This window comes from Cupressus sempervirens, chromosome 1 (assembly GCF_028749045.1).
Source record: "Cupressus sempervirens isolate cs-2001-9-10 chromosome 1, ASM2874904v1, whole genome shotgun sequence".
NCBI classification, from domain to species: domain Eukaryota; kingdom Viridiplantae; phylum Streptophyta; class Pinopsida; order Cupressales; family Cupressaceae; genus Cupressus; species Cupressus sempervirens.
In genome coordinates, this window is record NC_143118.1 from 526,013,333 (window position 1) to 526,032,092 (window position 18,760).

Here is an 18,760-nt window from a genome sequence, read left to right on the forward strand (position 1 = left end):
CTGAGGGACTTGGCAGACTTATCAAGTTTCATGTTTCCCAAAAATTGATTCAAGGATGGCAATGGGGAAATGGTTTGCCTGCTCTTTCTCACCTCCAATTTGTTGATGATATTGCTCTTACTGGGAGAGCTCGGAGTCAAGAAGCTCAAACCTTTATGCTCACCTTGGATACTTATTTCGCTATCTCTAGGCAGAAAATTAATGACCACAAGTCCTCTATTTTTTTCTTCAACACTCCTGAGCTGATCCAGCAGAGGATTGCTAATATCCTGAGATTTCAAATTGTGTCTCTCCCTCTGACTTACTTGGGGGTCCCTATTGTGGTGGGTAGACAACCTAGGATTTTTTGGAAAATCTTGCTTGACAAACTTTGAAAAAGGATCAATCATTGGACTCACAGGTGGCTTTCTACTGTTGGTAGGGTGACACTCCTTCAATCTGTTATTCAGGCTACCTTGGTGTATTTTCTTAAGGAATTTGATGCCCTCTCTCATCAATTTCTTTGGAGTGGTAATTTACAACATAACAAATGGAGCCTCATCAATTGGGATACTATTTGTAGGCCAAAAAAGGAAGGAGGCCTTGGCCTTCGATCTTCTATCTTGTCCAGTCAAGCTCTTGTTGCCAAGCTCTATTGGCGTGGGTGTACTAGCTAGTCTCAGCTTTGGGCCCATATCCTGTCACATGAGTATTTACCTGCTATTGAACCTTTAGATATTTCTAGGTTTTCTCTTGAGGGAAGAGGCTATATGGTGTGGAATACCCTCAAGATTGGTGCTCACCTGGTGAAGAGAAGTTTATTTTGGATTTGTAACAGAGGCACTGAGGCTCTATTTTGGAGTGATTCTTGGAATGGGCATCCTTCTCTCCTATCCTCTCATCCTCACTTGTAGGCTCTTTGTGATTCTTTACTTTCTACTAGATGGAATAAGGTGGCTCATTATAAGGAGGCTTGTAACTTGGGCCTTGATGTGGGTTATAGATGGAAGAATTCTTCTAATTGGCCTATGGGTGGCTCACTGGGAGATCGGTTGGAACTATCTTAGATATTGGCTTCTAGGGAGTGCAGCTCATTGCAAGAACCTAATGTTTTAGCTTGGGGAGGTGCTTCTTCTGGCAAGTATTCTATTTCTTCTGGGTACCTTGCGTTGATGAAGCATATTTTTGGTGAGGTGCAGGTCTCTTGGTGGAAGAAAGTTTGGAATAGTTTTTCATGGCCTAAGTGTAACTTTTTCCTTTGGATTTTGGTTTACAATCGTTGTCTCACTTGGGATAATCTTTGCAAGTGAGGCTTCTAGGGGCCTTCCATCTGTGTTCTCTACTGCAATAGTGAAGAGACTATATCTCACCTTTTTTTCCAATGCCCCTTTGCCAAACAAATTTGGCACTTCTAGTGGAGTGTGTGGGGATGCACGTACTGGCATGTTTCCTATTTGTCTGAATTCTGGGACTGTTTGGCCATCCCCCTTCCAAGACTTGTTTTCTTCAAGTTGCTTGGACTATCAGCCCTTCCCTTATTTTATGGCATGTTTGGCTTGAGAGGAATAGGAGGATCTTTCATGATTTGCAGTTTGAGATTAGGCACCTATGGTGAAAAATTGTTAATTCTCTTCAAGAAACACTCCTAGCTAAACGTGACATCAGTGGGGGTTTGGATCCTACTGATGCTGGTATTTACTCTTGCCTCTTCTTTCCTCTTCAGGGTTGCTCTCCCTCGATCCCCCACACCCATTCTGGGAATAGATCTAAGAAACACTCTCAACGCGTTAATCATCAGGGACATTGGTCTCCTCCTAAGGTGAGCACTCTTAAAATCAACACTGATGGTTCTTCTTGGGGAAATCCTGGTTTGAATGGTATTGGGGGAGTTGGGCGTGATAGTTCTGGTGATATTCAGTTTCTATTTTTTATATACAAGGGTTACCATACTAATAACCTAATGGAAGCCCTAACTATCTTGGTTGTAGTGGAACAGTGTTGTCAATGTGGCTAGAAAAGAATCATCTGTGAAACTGACTTGCAGGTGGTTGTGAACTTATTTCATAATAGGAACCTTGTGCATGTGGATTGGCATTTGGCTCTGGTTGTTTAGCAAATCATTCAATTATGCAATTCTCTAGATTTTGTATCTTTTATGCATATCGCTCATGAGTGGAATGGTGTGGCTGATTGTTTGGCTAAATGGGCCTCTGAGAAAGGGCTAGCTTGGAATATTCTTGATCATAGGATGCTTCCCCTTGATTTATCTCAGATGTTGGTTCAACTTGTGGACCAAATAAAGCTATGTAGTTCTCGTTGTTTCTTGTGTTGTTAAGCTCTCTTTGATATTAAATAACAAATTTACCCCTCTTTTAGTGAAAAAAAAAAAAAGATACCAAAAGGATTGGTATCTTTGGAATGCATCTTTGATGATCATGAAAAATCTCAAGAATCATACACCTATTACTATGTAGGAACAGATTGAGAAAATTAATCTTGGGAATATGCATTCTCCTAGAGAGATTTTTATTGGAAAGAATTTACCAGACAAAATAAGACCAAAATTAGTTCCTTTGTTGAAGAAATATAGGCATGTATTTGTGTGGTCATATGATAACTTAAAAGCATATAGAGAAGACTTGATCCAACATGAAATACTTTTGAAACCATGTGCCAAGCCTTCTAGACAAAATCAAAGACCAATAACCCTTATGCTAGCTCCCAAATGAAAAATGAACTAATTAAAATGAGAGATGTTGGTATAATCAAACCCATTAGGTATTCCACATGGGTTGCTAACTTGGTGCCTATCAGAAAGAAGAATGGAGACATAAGATTGTGTCTTGATTTTAGAAATTTGAATATATCATTGTTAAAGGATAATTATATTTTTCCAAATATGTAGGTTTTATTGCAAATGCTATAGGAAATGAACTCTTTTTTAAGATGGATAGTTTCTCTGGTTACAACAAATTGAAAGTCAAAGAGATAGAGCAATATAAAACAACCTTTACAACCCCACAGGGAACATATGTCTATGCTATAATGTCATTTGGGTTAACAAATGTTGAAGAAACTTTTCAAAGATTCATGAATGTTTCCTTTAAGGGACTTATTGATTATATCTTAGTGGTCTACAAGGATGACCTTATGGCTTAAAGAAATATGAGGACCATTGTAACCATTTGGAGAAAATCTTTAAGAAGGATCTTGAATATGGGATATCACTAAACCCAAAAAAGTCCTAATTTGGGGTCAGAGAAGGAAAATTATTGGGACACATTTTTCTAAAGAAGGTGTAAGAATAGACCCTGAAAGAGTGGCTTCCATTGATAATGTAAAGGTCCCTAAGACTATTAAAGCTATTCAATTATTTTTTGGACAAATTAATTTTGTAAGAAGATTTATATCTAATTTGCAAAAGTTATTAAACCCATGTCCAAAATGTTAAAAAAGGGGGAAATTTTGATTTGGGATGATGAAGCTCTACAAGCATTTGTAAATATAAAGATATCAATAAAAGAGGCTTGAGACCTTAAAGTACTAGATTTCAAGAAACCTTTTCAAATATTCTCTTTTGCATCATATCATACAATTGTTGTAGCCATGCTCCAAAAGAATGAAGAAGGGTATGAACAACCAATTTCTTTCTTCAGCAAGAGTTTACAAATCTCAAAATTGAATTTTGACATCAATGAGAAAAAATCACATGCTTTGGTAAAGGTAGTTAAAGCTTTTAGTCCATATTTGGTGGGCATTAATATTGCAGCATATGTTCCTAATGTTGTAGTTAAAGATATATTTAGACAGACATAGACTACAGGCAGAAGATGTTATAGATTAATCAAATTTAGGAATCCAATATTAATATTTAGATAAGTAAGTTAGTAAGAGGTTTGGGATTAGCCAAACTCATGGCTGATTCTAACTTAGAAGTAGCACAAGTTAATCAAGTGGAAGAAGAAAAATATGAAGTATAGAAAGGTGCCCTTGGTATTCAGACATTTTATATTAGTTAAGATGTATGAAATATCATGAGGGTTTCAATGAAAATAAGAAAAGAACCATAAAGTTACAGGCAGCAAAGTATATTCTTTTTCAAGCTGATATTTATTGGAAAAATAGAGATGGAATTTTACATTTTTTTCCTAGATATGGGTTAGGCATTCGTCATTTAAAAGGAGATGCACGAAGGGGTCTATGGAGGAATTTTTTCTACAAAGACAACTACTCATAAGATTTTATGGGAAGGATACTTTTGGCCTCATCTTTTTAAGGATGTTGTGCTTTTATTAGAAAGTGTGAAGCATGTCAAAAAAAATCATGAAAATTGAAATATAATGGAGCTTTTCCTCTTAAGACTTTACAAGAAGAAGAACCATTTCAAATGTGAGGAATTGATTTTATAGGTGAGATTAGTAATAGATCAAGTAGTGGGCATAGTTGGATCCTGGTGGCCACATATTACTTCACTAAATGGGTAGAAGCTATACCAGTTGGATGCTCTACAAGCATGGTTGTTACATATTTTATAATGAACAGATTCAAAATTTCTCAAAAGATTATTATTGATAATGGCATGTATTTTAGATTAAAAGAATTTTCAAAATTTTGGGGCAAATATGGTATTTGTGTTTCTTATTATTCTACTTATCATCCTCAAGGAAATGGTCAAGTTAAATCCAGTAATAAAAGTAAACTTAAAATCATCGAAAGAATCTTGGGTAACAATAAAAAAAGCTTGGGATATCAAACTGAATCTTGCAGTATGGGTAGATAGGATTACAAAGAAAAAGGCCATAGGATTTTCGCCATTTGAACTTGTGTATGGGAAAAAGGTTAGGATTCGTAAAGATAATTTATTACTAGTTTACAAGTTCATCAAGAAATATAAAAAAAGAGGACATAAAATCTATTGATGAGAGGATTAACTCATTAGAAGAATTAGATGAGATCTAGAGAGTAGCATTGGAGCATAACATTGAAAGGAAAAAAAGGGTTAAGTATCTTCATAATAAAAAATCAATGGATAGAATATTTAATATTGGTGATTGGGTGCTAAAATGGAATGTTAAGGATGAAGACAAAGGAAAGCATGACAAATTTGATGCTCCACGGCTATGACCTTTATAATATCTAGAAAGGCAAGGGGAGCATTCATTCTTTTTACAAGATACGGATGGGAGCACACAAGACTTTCTTGTTCATGGCTAATATCTTAAACCTTTTCTCTTTTAGTATAGCATTTTATTTCTTGTATATTATTAGAATAGGGTTGATTTTATTTTTTTTCCTTGGTTCTTGTGTGTTGTCCAAGAGACGGTTGGATTCTTGTCATATTCTAATGAAATATGTGTCCCCAGAAAAAGCTATTAATGGAGCTTGAGAAAAAAATTCTTCAAAATAATTCATTTCCTATTTTTAGAGCTTTGGAGTAGGAAGAGTTACGATCTAGTGATTTTTCATTGTTTTGGATACAAGTAATTTGCAAGATATTGAAGATCCAAAATTCAAAGTATTGGATATGTGACAAAATGGATCCAATTTTGTGATGTTCAAAGCGAAGTAATCATGCTTGTCTATATCATAGAGGAAATCTACAAGACTCAAACAAACAAACATACATTCATACATATACCTATCTATATACATGCATACATACATATACATAAATACATGTGTGTGTGTGTATGTATGTATGTATGTACATACATACATATTTGTGTGTGTGTGTGTATGTTTGTATGTCTATCTATATAACATGAGAGTAGCCCTTCTCAAAGGGCCTATTTTCATCAAACTCCAAGTGAGAGTAGCTCTTCTCAAAGGGCCCATTTTTTCATGCGGGGTTTAATATCTAGGATGTCATCCCTAATTAGTTAAATAATTATTTCATTAAAATAAATCCTTAACCTAAAATACCCATTTTCCTATCATGCTATGTTCTTGTTGTACATTACTGTAATTGGTAAAATCATCATAACTTTGTCCATACTAGATGTACTAGCTTGCACTTTTAGATGTAGAATCCTCATATTGTGTACTATTGGTCCTCAACCATGCAGATTCCAATATGACTTTTATGAACTGTGTTGAGAAAAACTCTAACTGTTATGATAGGTGAACCATATAAAACTTAGATAATTTTCTAAGTCTAATAGTTATAACTTCATCTACATGCTCTACTCATTTCATATGACTAATATGTTTTCATAAGTGACAACATCAAAATGTCTAACCTAGCCAAATTCCAACATTCTCCCCCTTTGGAATTGATGGCAACTAATGGGAAAATTGGCTAAGTCCTAGAATAAAATTTCTAAAAACTTCAAAATTGACAAAATTGTGGCCTTTACAAAATTTCAAAAGTTGTGGATCATATATATAGTATACCATCTTTCCTTATATATCCTAATTACAACTCTCTACACTAATCCCCCTTGCATATTCATACAATTTTCCTTATCTCTCCCCACTTGACATCAATGAAAAAGGTATAAAAACTTATATACAAGTCAAAATTATATTACCTTTCTCTTCATGTTGAGTTTGACATCTTGAAAATAAAATTTGAAAATTTTGACTTCACGCTTTCAAACTCTTTCTTCCATGTGTCCTTGACCACCTCAGATACACTGATAAGAGTGCACAATCCATAAGATGCTACTTCTACTACATTGAGATCAGAGTAGGCAAATTTATCATTAGATGTCTTTTTTATAAGACACTCATCCAACTGCTTTTGCACATTACTAATCTTCAAGGTTAAATGTTCTCTCAATAATGAGAATCTCTTTATGATAGAAGTGGGCAAGAGTTAATGTTTCATATTGATAAAGTCTATAAAGGTATGAAGATTGACTAGGAAGATATTTGTTAAACAACAAGGTATAAAGGACAATTGTAAATGTGAAATTGTGTGAAGTAATGTGATAATGTTTTTTGATGCAAATTCTGATGTATGATTAGAGGAATGTGAATTATGGTAAATTTTCATGATGAGCAACAAAGGCAATATCATATATTGAAGATTTCAACATTAGTGCAGAGTTTTGCGTATCTATCTTTGTATTGAAGAAATTTATTGTACATTGTATGTTTGGGTAGTGGGCTCATCTTGTGTGCATTCTATAATTATATTTAAAAACTCCTAGCAAGGTTGAGGCTTCTAAAAATAGCTAAGTCCTCTAACAAGGATCGGGACATAATACATATATAATAAACTCCTAACAGGGTCAATATCTTTAACTAGATACTTTTAATTAGTGGATCACTTTGTGGGTACCATCCCCACTAGAGTTTTCCCTTGGCCAAGGGTTCCCTAGTTTATAAAATATGGTATTATGAGTAGTTAGTTTACTTTCTTATGCAAGTTATAAAGTTATTAAAGATATCTAGTTTTAGGCAAAAGTTTGTGAAATAATGAATTTCTAACATAAATAAATTTAATATTTTTAGGGATCTTTACATTATCAATTCATCTTACCCTTTCAGGATCTATTCTGACTCCATCCTTTGATACAATATGTCTAAGGGGTTTTCCTTTTGTGACTCCACACTGATACTTCTTTAGATTCAAAGACACTCCATACTCAAGGGCCGTTCAAAAAATATTTTCTAAATATTTACAGTGATCCTCAAGTTTCTTTGAATAAGCAATGACATCATTCTCATACAATACAAGATTGAGACCAATTAGACCTTCAAAAGCGACATCCATAACCCTTTGAATGGTGGCCTTTGCATTGGTTAAACCAAAGGGTCTAGGAACTTCAATGTATTCATTTCTTAGATATATAATGTAGAATATCCAACTCTAGATAGATGTAGTTTCATCAAACATTTCCATTTTGGGAAGTTCTCCTTGTTCAATTTGGGTACCTCTCTCTTGTATGTCTTGATATTTAGCTTAAGTCCTTCAAATTTTCCTTACAAGAACCAAATTCTTTGATACCAATTGTTAAAGTATTCTGAATAACTGAGAGGGGCATGAATTAGTTATCCTCATATCTTGATGTACTAATTCAACTTTTACCAACTTCAAACAAATTATTCAAACACATAAAACCACTTGGTCCATATATCAACACATAGACAACTTAACATTTCCATTCATTACTTAACTCTCTATTCGGTAAATGTCAACCAATAGTAAATAAAACAATAATAAATAGTGTGCATCACACATATAACATTCATACATATATGACTCCATGATTTAACATGGAAACCCAATTTGGGAAAAACCACCAAGTAACATGCTACCACTTTTCACTCTGACATGAGCTCAATTAAGAGCCAACCATGTTAAAGGTTACAAAACACATTGTTAGGTGTGACCCTATTAAAGGATTTAATGACCCTATTAGGAGTTTCCTAGTTAGAGGACTTTGGATCATTCCATTAGAATGTCACCTTGATTAAAGGATTTACAAAATGGCTATTAGGTCAACCTTGATTAAAGGATTTTGACTACTACAATGGCTAGAAAGTAACAACAAGTTTTATCTATTTAGATACAACTCACTTTGCAAATTTAGATCTCTAATTAGCTCATTTATTGGTTCCTTGATTGGACTTCACTATCATCTCTTTCATTAATCACCTTGGAAACCCTTCAAGAAATCACACTTCACCAATCTTCACACTTTTCCTTTGCTACTCTATTCTTCATAGGTTCTCCTCAAAATTGTCAATCAACAACGTATCAACCTTAGAAAATATCTCTTATGCCTCCTTAAATAGGTGGCTTTGATCTTTTATCAGTTAAATATCATCATAGATCTTAGGTTAGGTTAGATACAATGAATCTATCCATATATTTTTTATTCTAGTCCTTTCTTGATACTTCTATAAAAGTATCCTTAAATCCTTTCCTTGGATTGGATAATAGAGTTAATTTATGCATTTAATATGCCAAATCATCAATACTTATCGTCCACATATTTTGACTAATCTAAAAATTCAACTATGTCGGCCTCAAAATTGATTCTTTCACAAACTATAATTTTGTTGACACTTGATCATCACTATGTAACTCAATCACAATTGTTCTATATCACTCATCTTTCACCGGCTCACTTGGTCTTCTTTATGCTTGGTCACTACTACATTTTCTTCTTCAGCTAGCTCGGCCTTAAATATCACTTGGCTAATATTGTTTACTCAGTTATCTCTTAAGTTCCTTAATCTTCTATTTTGACTCCTTCATTGACTGTCCATATTTCATGTTGCAAGAGCATCCAGTGGTGTAAGGGCAATCCTATATCACCCAAAAATATGCTTAGTGTTAGTTAATTTTTAATGTGTTTTTTTTTCTAGATACCCATTTGGGTCAAATAGAGATTCCAACTCTCATAGTTCCACTATTGGTTTTTTGGGTTAGTGTTTTTTAGCACCTTGGGATATGTGCCAATGCAAAAAAATAGTTTATTTTGTAATTGAGCTATAATTATGATGAGTTAGAGGGAGTAATTTTGAGGGATGATTATACTTGTAATTTAAAGCACTCTAGAGAAAGAATTAGGTCAAAAGGCTTTACGGTTTGAAAATTATTACAATTTTTAAGTTGCCTAGAGACCCCCTAAGAGAGCTTCAAAGTCAGATTTGAGGCATTAAACGACCTTGTATAGGCCTAAAAAATGGGGGATGAGAAAAGCTAGTCCATAGGGCTATAGAGTGCTTGGATAGCTTTTCAAAAATGTAAGCATTTCATCAATCAACGTCCCACATCAAAATTTATGCCTCTTAGAAGTTAGACTACCATTTATGTATTCTTCTAATTTTACACTGACTTCTAACATGTTTTCTAGAACCTTCTATTTTGGTGATGGATGCCAAATGACATATTCTAGAATACATTCCTAACCGTAAACTTAATTCGAGCTACTTAAGGTTATTTCTTGCATTGCAAACACAATTTTTGTGGAGTTTGGGAGAAGGTACTGTGAGAAGGGTTTTTCTTCAGAATCTAGTAACATCGTAAGCCCATAGGGTCTGTCATTGAGTCTATTTTTGTTCTACTAAATGTAATAGAATATAAATTCTGATAATAATATTCTCCTTTTCCTATTGTGTTCATTTTGTCTTTGGTTGTGCCCTTATCAAGTGGTATCAGAGCCAAGTTTTCCTAAGTGTGTAGATAGAGCGCAAACTATGAGGGAGTTTGCACCAAGATTGTGTGTTGTGGGTTTTGATAGAGCAAGAAGATTCCTCCATGAAAGGAGCATGGTGGAAGGGTCATAGTTGTTCCTCCTGAGGTTAGAGCCCTCCAAAGACAAGTTCAAGCATTACAGGAGGAGATCCATAGAGGGATGAATATTGTTGTAGGTGACAAAATTGAGGAGCAAAATGAAGAAGAAGGAAATATAGTGCAAGAAGGGGAAGGAGATAGAGAAGTCCTAAACTAGGTAGAGGAGAATCTTTTTAGGGCCATTGTCAACTTGGGAAAAATACCTAAAGTCGACATCGACAAGTTTTTAGGAAATCTAAACTCAGATGAGTTGATTGACTAGATCAATGATCTAGAGGAATATTTTGAGTATGAGGATATTGGGGACCCTGATAGGGTTTATTTTTTGAAGGCCAAAATGAAAGGTCGTGCCAAAATCTAGTGGTAAGAGATTTAATTGGAAAGTAATAGAAGAGGAAAGGAGAAAATCATAAGATGAGATTACATGGTGGACAAACTAAAGAAGCAATCTGTTCCTATTGACTATGAGCTTGATTTGTTCAAGAAGATGCAAGGGTTAAAGCAAGCGGGAAAATCTATCTAGGAATACACAAAGGAGTTTTTATGAGTCCTTATTAGGGTGGGGCATGTGGAAGCAAACAAGGAGAAGGTTTCTCATTACCTTAATGGTTCAAGACCTAGCATTTAGGAGTTAAGTTTGGTTAAAATGACTAGCTTTGAAGAGGCATACCAATTTGCCTTGTGAGTTCAGGAGAAGTTTAAAAAAAAAATTGATGGAAGGAAAAGAGAGTGTAGTCAAGGAGGAAGGGGAAGTGGTAGGTAATTTGGAGGCTGAAAAGAGAACTAGAATAAAAATGAATATGTAGATACCATCAAAAACTAGAGAAATGAGGGTTTCAACTACACCCGTGATCAAAAATTTGGAGATCAGAGAGGAAGAGGTAGAGGACATAGACAAGTTTCAGGAAGAGGAGGCTTCTATGGTACCTATTTTCATTGCAATGAAGAAGTTCATCGTGCCTATGAATGCCCTCAACGTGAAGGAAGGATAGATACGAGAGCTGATGGTCAAGCAAGGGTTGCTCATGTGGATGATGAGGCATAGTCATCGCATTCAGAGAACATAGAAAGAGGAGAGGTTTTGGTTAATGAAAGGGTCTTGTTGATTAGTGAGACTAAACTTGGAGAAAGGAGGAGTTTGTTTTGTACTAGGTGCAAGTGTGAGGGTAAATGTTGTGATGTGATTGCTAATGGTGGAAGCACTGAAAACTTGGCATTAGAGAAGATGGTCTTAAAGTTAAAGCTTAAGAGGGAGAAACACCCCCATCCCTATCGAATTGCTTGGGTGTAGGATGATCATAAGGTCCTAGTTAGTGAACAATGTTTGGTAAAGTTCAAGATTGGGAGTTATCATGACGAGGCTCTCTGTGACATCATCCCAATGGATGTCTACCATTTATTGTTGGGAAGGTCATAACAGTTTGATAGGCATGTTATACATGATGGTCATGCAAATAAATACTCTCTAACAAAGGATGGAGTTCACCACAAATTGAAGCCCTTGATAAAGAAGGGTGGTGAAAAGGTATGCAGTAGTGCTAGGGTATGTCTTGTTGATGGAAGAAAACTTTTGGATGGCATGAAACATCAGCATGTGTGTTATATTGCTTTAATTCCTAGAAAGGATAAGGAAAGTAGTAGTGAAGTTCCACTTGAAGTTTCAGTTCTATTAAGTGAGTATGGATATGTCATCTCTAATAATGTTCCCGAAGGGTTGCTGCTAATAAGGAAAATTACTCATCAAATAGATTTAGTCCCTAGACCTAATTTTTCTAACAAGGCCACTCATAGGATGACTCCTACTGAGACTGAGGAGATAAACAAACAAGTTTAGGAGTTGTTGAAGAAAGGTTTAATTTGAGAGAGCCTAAGTCCATGTATAGTAACTGTAGTGCTAGCAAAAAAGAAGGATAGAGAGTGGAGAATATGTATAGACACTTGGACTATAAATAAAATAACCAACAAGTCCTAGTTTCCTTTGCCAAGGATGGATTATCTTATGGACTACTTGAGTGGATCTCAATACTTCACAAAGATAGATCTCAAGAGTGACTATCACTAGATATAGATACAAGAGGGAGATGAGTGGAAGACTACATTCAAGACCAAGGAGGGTCTCTATGAGTGGTTAGTCATGCCCTTTGGACTACCCAATGTCTCAAGCACCTTCATGCGGCTTATGAATGAGGTACTAAAGAAATATTTGGGAAGATTTGTTAATGTCTATTTGGATGATATTTTTATTTTTAGTAAGTCTTTGGATAAACATTTATTTCACATTCATAGTGTCCTTGAAAGGTTGAGGGAAGAGAAATTATTGATTAATTTGAAGAAGTGTAGCTTTGTCAAAAGGGAGTTAGTCTATTTGGGGTTTGTTATATTAGCTGAAGGTCTCAAAATGGACCCATAGAAGGTGAACATCATCTTGGAATGGGCTACTCCAAGGTCTACCACTGAGATGAGGTCATTCCATGGTCTAGCTAGTTTTTATAAGAAATTCATTAGGAATTCCAGTAGTATATGTACATCCCTAACTGAATAAATGAGGAGGGATAGAAAAGAGTTCAAGTGGACTACAAGAGCTACAAGGAGTTTTGAATTGCTAAAGAAGAAGATGATAGAGCAACCTGTGTTGGCACATCCTAATTTCAACAAAGTTTTTTATGTGGATAGTGATATTGGGGTTATGTTTGGCCAAGAAGGTAAGCCTATTGCCTATGTTAGTGAAAAATTGAATGATGCAAAGAAGAAATATTTTGTTTATGATCAGGAGTTCTATGCAATAGTTTAGGCCTTAAAGAAATGAAGGCATTATTTGTTGCCAAAAGAGTTTGTCTTGTATACTGATCATCAGGCATAGCAGTACCTAAATAGCCAAGGTAAATTGAATTAGAAACATTTGAAATGGGTAGAGTTCATGCAAAGCTATACATTTGTATTGAAACATAGAAGCAAAAGGTCTAATAGGGTTGCAAATGCATTAAGTAAGAGACAATTGTTGCTAACAAAAATGCAGGTTGAAGTGGTTGGGTTTAATGAACTCAAGAATTTGTACATTGAGGATCCTGACTTTGTAGAGGTTTGGAAGGCTTGTAAAGATTCTATTACTCTAGACAAGACTAGGTGGCTAGATTACATGATTTAGGATGGTATGTTGTTCAAAGGCAGTCAATTGTGTATTCCAAGGAGTTCCATGAGGGAGAAATTGATCAAGGAGAAACACAGTGGAGGGATGATAGGAAACTTTGGTTGAGATAAGACCATTGACATTATTAGTGAACATTATTTTTGGCCTCGATTATCACAGGATGTGAAGAAGTTTGTGCAAAGTTTTCGAGTATGTCAAACAACCAAAGGATTTAGTCAAAATATTGGACTCTATCAACCATTTCCTATTCCATAAAAGCCTTAGGAGGACATAAGTATGGATTTGTTCCAAGATGGCACATTCCATTCCATTCCACAAGACTCATGATACAATGCATATTATAAATTTGTTTTTCAAAGAGCTTGTGAAGCTACATGGTCTCTCAAAAAGTATTGTTTTTAATAGAGATACTAAATTTTTTGGGTATTTTTGGAGGACTTTGTGGAATAAGTTGAAGAAAAATTTGAAGTTTAGTTATGCACATCATCCACAGAGAGATGGACAAATAGAAGTAGTGAATAGAAGTATAGGAAATTCGCTGAGGTGTTTAGTAGGAGATAAGCCCAAGGGATGAGATTTGATTCTATCACAAGCACAATTTTCTTACAATAATTCTATGAATAGGAGTACTAGTAGATCACCATTCTAAATTGTGTATGGGAGTAGTTCAAGGACTGCACTAGAGCTAAGAAAGATGGAGCAAGGAGAGAGGACAAGTGTTGAAGTGGAAGACCTTGCTAAACATGTCAAGAACCTACATGAGGAGGTACATGCACATATTACCAAGATGAACCTGCAGTATAAGGCTAGAGTAGATCAAAGAGGAGACATAATGAGTTCCAAGTTGGAGATCTAGTTATGGTATACTTGTGGAAGGAACTATTTCCAATGGGTACCTACAAAAAGTGAAGATGAAGAAATTTGGTGCCTACAAAATTTTGAAGAAACATGATTCAAGAAATCCATATGAGGTGGAGTTGCTAGACATGATTCACATTTCTTCTATTTTCAATATTGTATACTTAAAAAATATAATGATGATGGTACAGAGGAGGAGTTGATATTGGAGCCATGTCTAATTCCTACTTCTAAGAAGGAAGAGATTGAAAAAATTTTGGATAGTCATGTGGGTTGGAGTACCAAAAACATGTAGTATGAAGCATACATGGTGAAGTGGAAAGGATGACTAGTGGAAGACTCAACTTGGATATCTATGGAGGAGGTTTCTCATTTGGGTTTTCCTCTACCAACTATAAAGTGATAGGGTCACTTTTCAATTTACCCTAAGTGTCTGATGCAGGAGCATATTGTGGTGTAAGGGCAACCCTATATCACCCAAAAATATGCTTAGTGTTAGTTTTTGTTTAATGTGTTCTTATTTCTAGATACCCATTTGGGTCAAATAGAGATTCCAACTCTCATAGTTCCACTATTGGTTTTTTAGGTTAGTGTTTTTTAGCACCTTGGGATATGTGCCAATGCAAAAAATAGGTTATTTTGTAATTGAGCCATAATTATGATGATTCAAAGGGTGTAATTTTGAGGGATAATTATACATGTAATTTAAAGCACTCTAAAAAAAGAATTAGGTCAAACGGCTTTACAGTTGGAAAATTATTGCAATTTTAAGTTGCCTGAAGACCCCTTAAGAGCACTTCAAAGTCAAATTTGAGGCACTAAATAGCCTCATATGGGCCCAAAAAATAGAGGAAAAAAAAGTTCAGTCCATTGGGCTATAGAGTGTTTGGAGAAATTTTTGAAAATGTAAATAGATTGTCAATCGGAGTCCCAGATCAAAAGTTATACCTCCCGAAAGTTGGACTACCATTTTTGGATTCTTCTAATTTTACACTGACTTCTAACATGTTTTCTAGAACCTTCTATTTTGGCAGTGGATGCCAAATGGCATATTCTATAATTTATTCCTAACTCTAAACCTAATTCGGGCTGCTTAAGGTTATTTCTTGCATTGTAAACACAATTTTGGTGGAGTTTGGGAAAAGGTACTGTGAGAAGGGTTTTCTCCAGAATCTAATAACATTGTAAGCCCATTGGGCATTGTCATTGAGTCTATTTTTGTTGTACTAAATGTAATAGCATATAAATTTTGATAATAATATTCTCCTTTTCTTTTTGTGTTCATTTTGTCTTTGGTTGTGCTCTCATCATTTCACTAGGATTTTCTTGTGTTTAACTCAATAGTTTGATACTTCATAGACTGATTAAACATTACATCATCTTGCCAAAGACTAACTGATCAAGTGCCCATCTTAATTCCAAATGTGTTCTCCTCTTCCCTCAACAACTTCACTAGTTCATCTAGTTATCTCTATTTTCAAATCCTCTCTATCAATCCATGGATATGGCACTCTACACTATTAGTAGATGTCTCTCTAGTAGGTTTGACATTAATGACAACATAACAATTATTCCAATTGTAGTTTCCAACACTTTCTTAGCCTTTTTTTCTAACAAATCACTAAGTTTTCTCATTTGTTCAACACTTAGATTAGATGTATTCCAATTAGGTATCGCAATCTCTTCATCAAGAGTAATTTTATTACCCTTCATAGCCAGTGGAGACTACTTCTTTTTTGTCAATTTCTTTCCCTTGGAATCTAGGCTATTCCAACTTGGCATTGTTTTTTGTAGTCCTTATGTGTGGACTTCCAAATTATGCCTAAGTGTCTCCTCTTTAATCTCCTCAACCTTCCGTGACTCTACATATGTCTTTATCTTCTCAACCTTGTTCTCCTTAGTACTAGAAGACTATTGTATAGATTCATTCTTCTTCTCCTTGTCATGTTCAATTTTGAGTTCATTGGTGGAACTTTGCTATCCATCTCCTTTTTCTCCCTCATTCAGAGGTACTAAGGTAATTGGTCTATCACTAGTAGTAGACTGATCTAATTTTTCATCTTGACTCTTTTCATCCTTCTTACCATTTGTATTAACATTATTATTTCCATCTTTGTTATCATCCTTCTATTCTTTCCTTTGAGTGTTATCACCTTCATTAGCTGGTTGATTCTATTGCTTAGTTTCAATGACATTTACATCACCTTGAGTATGATCTAGATTTAGTGAAATATTAGGGATAGTAGAAATAACACATGTTGAATCTACCTAATGTGTTCTCTCATTTGTACCAATATTTGGATATTCTTTCACTTGTTCTATCAAAGGATTTGGATTCAACAAGGTCTTGTGAGCTGACTTAGATGGTAGAGATTCATCCATCTTCTCTAGCTGGGTCAACATATGACCTACACTCTTTCTTTTAGTTTTAGCCATGACACTTTCTTTATGTGATGCATCCTTTGTTGGGCTTACCTCTTCTTTGTCTGCAATCACAAGTGTGTAGGTTTGACCTTCACTTTGTTGAACCATATTGTGGATTGTTTCTACAAGATATCTAATGTCATCATAGATGTCCTCTTTATCATAAAACTCTACATTTTTAGTTTCATCTTTCTCTTCTTCGTATTTCTTCTCATCATCTAACATCAGCCCATAGATTTTCTTCCATATAAATTTACTTTCTTCCACTACATTTTCTACTTCACTTTTCAAAATTAAAAATGCTCCTTTTAAGAACATTTTTTTCATTTGAGTCACTCAAAGCTTTAAAATTTTTTTCTTTCTTAGTTCTAGCATAATTTTGGCAATTTTTCCTTCTCTAATTTGTCTAATTCATTAGTGCATAATGTCATTTTTCATCTATCTTACCATACTGTTCATTAGGTATCATGTTACCTAATTATAATAATGTATACTTGAAATTTTATAACATATCAATAACTAATTCTTCTACCTTACCCTTATCTAGTTTATTCAATTTATTATACTTCATAAACTTGAATCTAGCTAGGCTTGTAATCTCCTTGATATTGTCACAAATCTCATCAATTATCTAAGGTGGCTTATGTAATACAATTCTGAAGTGACGAGTGTCATCTGAGTTAGTCCATTCATCATTATCATCATCATCTTTTGGAATTATAACCTTTCTTCTCTGCCTCTTTTTAGATTTTCTTGTCTTGGCCTCTTCTATGACATCTTTCATCTTTTCCAATGTCTTTCCTTGAATAAGCTTAGTAACTTTAGCAACTTCTTTCTAAGGCTCTCTCACTTCTGTAGTAGATGCCCTTGTCCTTAGCCTTTTAACTCTTTGGTTTGTTGGGGTAGGCTTTCTGACCTTGTTCTTGCCTTTGCTTCCTTGTGGCTTGGTAGAAGCTATTGTTTTCCCTTTACCTTCAACCTCTTCTTCTTTATTACCTTCCTCTTCATAACTTGAAATTTCTTCTCCTTTCCCTTAGTTTTCTCCAATGGTTGTTTTTATTCTACACCTTCTCCAGATTCTCTTTACAAATTTTTTTATCATGCCTTTGTCTTCTTATTCATCTTGGGAACATTTATCTATATTGTGATTTTCACCTTGGAAATCTCATATATGTTGAATGGTTTGACATCTTTAGTAATAGGTTCATCTAATAGTGTCATAATGATTGTATTAGCCTCATTAATATTGATTTCATAGCCTAATGGCCTTAACCAAAATATTCTTGGGATAACTGCTTGTATATATGTTTTATTTGTGTCTAATAAAAATAGATATCATCATAATATTTTTCAACTTAGGGTTTGGGGATCCTTTTCCTATTCTTCATTTTCTTCTAAAACTCCTCAAAATAACCATCCATGATTTCTTCAAAATTGCCACCCCATTGATTAATCAACTCATTGATCTATTGTCTAACAAGTTTCTTATTGTTCCAGGTTACATCTCCTATGGTAGGGAAATAATTTTAATAAAAAAGAAAATTAAGACAAGAAAAGAGTCAAACTTACACATACTATTCTTTTCCTTCCTAAGTCTCTCCAGATTCTTAGCCAATTCTTTCAATTTTAGGTTGACAAGGTCATACCTATGATCCTTCTTCAATATATTCCATGTACCATCCATAGCCATGCAAGGAACACTATCTAGTTGGCTAGACCTTTAGAATCTATGTGCAGTAACCCTAACAAAAAATTAAATCTCTACATCTATAATGGTTGAAATTTTCATTATGTGTTTGTTCCATTGTGCCAATGTATTAGTCTCAATAACCTCCTTACTCTAGCATTGAATGGTTTGAACCTTTTCCCTAATAGGATAGCCAGTGACATGATGAATGATTTTCCTAGTAATCTCAATCGGTTCTATTTCCAACCATAAGTTCATTTAATGGACTTGGATCAATACAATATTTATCCAATCAATCTTGAAGGCCCTAGGGAAGTTTAGGGCATGTGTAATCCCTTTCTTGGAAATATGCTTGTGTTCATCCTTCATTCTTCCATCTACACATAGCTTGTAGTGCCTCTCATGTTTGCAG